Raw genomic sequence first — 3,412 nt, forward strand, 5'->3', positions numbered from 1 at the left:
TTTGATAAACACTGTCAGGGTTTTCCTTAGGGGCAATATATTTAGCACACACACTCAAGCTTTTTACATAATTTCAGGTAGTTACATAAAGTAAAGTTCAGGCAAGGCCCTTAGATGGAGAAACTCTGTTCTAAGTAAATTTATAAGTTCAAATTCTGATTCTCTGTATATAACCAATGTGAAAATATTTTCAATTTAAATGGGATTTAGACTGGCTACCTCTCTATCCACAGCTCAATTTATCTGATTTTGAAACCTATTTACACATTAAGAGGTAGGAACTTTCAGGATCATTGGCATATCTAGAGAATCATCTACAGAAATGTAAACCTCTACTTAAGGCATCAAAATAAAATAGTTTGGATGATAAGAACAAATTTGTCTGCTTTCTCAAGTGGAAAAAATTTATGTTATAACTAAAATGTTACTAAGATATCAAAACTGTCATTTTCTAGCAATAAAATTGTATTTCTCACATGCTAATCATAACATTACAAATTTAATGATATTTTTAGGTACAGTATATATGAGTTTTATGAATAGTTTTGCTTTCATAAATTTATTTTAAAAACAAAATAAAATATATTAACAAACAGACATCCATTTACAAAACAGTATAAAAACAATACAAGAGATACAGAGTTACAGACAAAGTGGTAGGAAATTAACAATGGTTATTGTATTACATATTGATACCTTCAAAGTGGTTTCTCAGAAAAACAAATAGAGACATGCAAGATTGATCAAATAAGTAATCATTAATTGTTCCTTTCAGTAAAGTGATAGAAGTCAGTAGTACATCTATGTTAGCTATCCTGTATATACATACATACATAATTTCCCTTTCTTTCTTTTCTCTTTTTCCTCACCCCAGTTGCTCTTTATTTTGAGAATTTTCCTTTTGTTTCACAATATCTATCATACCTCCTAATTTTTATTCACTCTTTCAGGTTCTTACACTAGTGGGACAATTTGTTGCTTACAAATGGAGGTCTGGTTTATTTTTCTTATGAGTATGGTCTCTAGTTGTAAACATTTACCTGTAAAAGCCTTGAGTTTATCTTTCTTTATAGCGGAGTAGTATTCCATTCTATAAAAATACCACAAATTTTTTATCTATTCCTCAGTGGATGGACATTTGTGTTGCTTCCACAATTTAGCAATTACAAATTTTGCTGCTATAAACATGGGTGCACACATACTGCTGTGATATGATGTTTTCAGATCCTCTAGGAAAATACCCAGAAGGGGAATAGCTGGGTTGAATGGGACCTCTTGACCTAGTTTGCTGGAGAATCTCCAAACTGATTTCCTCAGTGGTTTCACCAGTCTGCATTCCCATCAACAGTGGAAAGGAGTTTCTACTTCTCTCCAGACTTGCCAGCATTTGTTATTGGTTGATTTCTTAATGGTAGCCATTCTTACTGGGGTGAGATGAAATCTCAATGTTGTTTTAATTTGTATTTCTCAAATGACAAATGATGTTGAACATTTTCTCATGTATTTATTTGCCATTTGTATTTCTTGATCTGAGAAGTGTGTACTCATCTCAGATGCCAATTTTTGGATTGGGTCTTTGAATTTGGGCGGGGGTGATGTTTTATAATTCTTTCTGTGTTCTAGATAGAAGAGCTTTGTTCAAGGGACAGTCAGCTAAAATTTTTTCCCAGTTTGAGGGTTTTCTTTTTACTCTGCTGGTGATTTCTTTAGATGTGCAGAAACTTTTCAGTAGGATGAGATCCCAGTTGTTGATTCTTTCAAATGTTTCACGTGCAATTTGGTTTTTGTTCATGAACTCTCTGCCTACCCCTATGTCTTCAAGGTTTTTACCTACTTTCTCTTCCATAGATTTAGTGTTTCTGTTTTAATATTGAGATCTGTGATCCATTTTGACTTGAGTTTGGTGCATGGTGGTAGACTTGGGTCTATTTTCAGTCTTTGGCAGGTGGCAAGCCAATTTTTCCAGCACCATTTATCAAAGCATCTATCTTTCTTCCAGTGAGTTTGTTTGGCCCTTTTGTCAAAGATTAGGTGGCTGAGTCTGTTTGCCATTGTGGCTGTCTCTTCCAGTCTGTTCCACTGACCCCCTGGTCTGTTTTTTAGCCAGTACCAGGTTGATTTTATTACAGTAGCTTTGTAGTATAATTGAAGGTCAGGGATTGTGATTCCACCTGACTTGTCTTTGTTACCCAGGATTACTTTTGCTATTCTGGGTCTCTTCTGGCTCCGGATGAATCTAAGGAATATTTTCTGTAGATCTGTGAGGTATGTTAATGGTAGTTGAATGGGAATTGCATTGAATCTGTAAAAGAATTTTGGTAGTATGGCCATTTTCACAATGTTGGTTTTTCCTATCCACGAGCAAGGATTGTTCTTCCATTTATGAAATCTTCTTCAATCTTTTTTTTTCAGAGTACTGTAGCTTTCATTGAATAGATCTTTTACTTCTTTTGTTAGATTGATTCCTAAATATTTCAATTTCTTGGAGGCTATTGTAAAAGGTATGGTTTCCTTTATTTCTCTCTCATTCTATTTGTTGTTTGTGTATAGGAATGCTATTGATTTTTGGGTGTTGACTTTGTATCCAACTACACTGCTGAATTTGTTGATTAATTCAAGGAGTCTTCTTGTGGAGTTTTTGGGTTCTTCCATATAAAGTATCATGTCATCTGCAAATAGTGCTAGTTTTGCTTCCTCTTTTCCTATTCTTATTCCTTTTATTTCTCTCTCTTACCTAATTGTTCTGGCTAATGCTTCCAGAACTATGTTGAATAGGAGTGGTGACAGTGGACACCCTTGTCTTGGTCCTGATTTTAACGTAAAAGCTTCCAGTTTTTGTCCATTTTAGGATGATGTTGGTTGTTGTTTTGTCATAGATGGCTTTGATCAGATTCAGGTAAAGTATTCCTATTTTCTGTAGAGTTTTTATCATGAATGCATGTTGAACTTTGTCAAAAGCTTTTTTTGCATCTATTGAGATGATCATGTGGTTTTGTCTTTGGCTGCATTGATATGGTGTATAACATTTATAGATTTGTGAATATTGAACTATCCCTGCATTCTTGGGATTAATCCAACTAGGTCATGATGTGTGATTTTCTTCGTGATTTGCTGCACTGTATTTGCTAGTATTTTATTGAGAATCTTTGCATCTATATTCACTAGGGAGATTTGTCTGTAGTTCTTTGGTCTGTAGGGTGTTTCTCTGGTTTTGGTATCAGTATGATGCTTGCCTCCAGAAATGAGTTAGGGAGAATTGCTTCCTTTTACATTGTGTTGAAGAGTTTGAGGAGTGTTGGCATTAAATCTTCTCCAAATATCTTATAAAATTCTGCTGTGAATCCATCAGGGCCTGGGCTTTTCTTTGTCAGTAAGTTTTTAATCACATTTTCAATGTCATGAATTGATACTG

The sequence above is a fragment of the Chinchilla lanigera genome, unplaced genomic scaffold (genome assembly GCF_000276665.1).
Source record: "Chinchilla lanigera isolate Chin_1 unplaced genomic scaffold, ChiLan1.0 scaffold00012, whole genome shotgun sequence".
Classification (NCBI taxonomy): domain Eukaryota; kingdom Metazoa; phylum Chordata; class Mammalia; order Rodentia; family Chinchillidae; genus Chinchilla; species Chinchilla lanigera.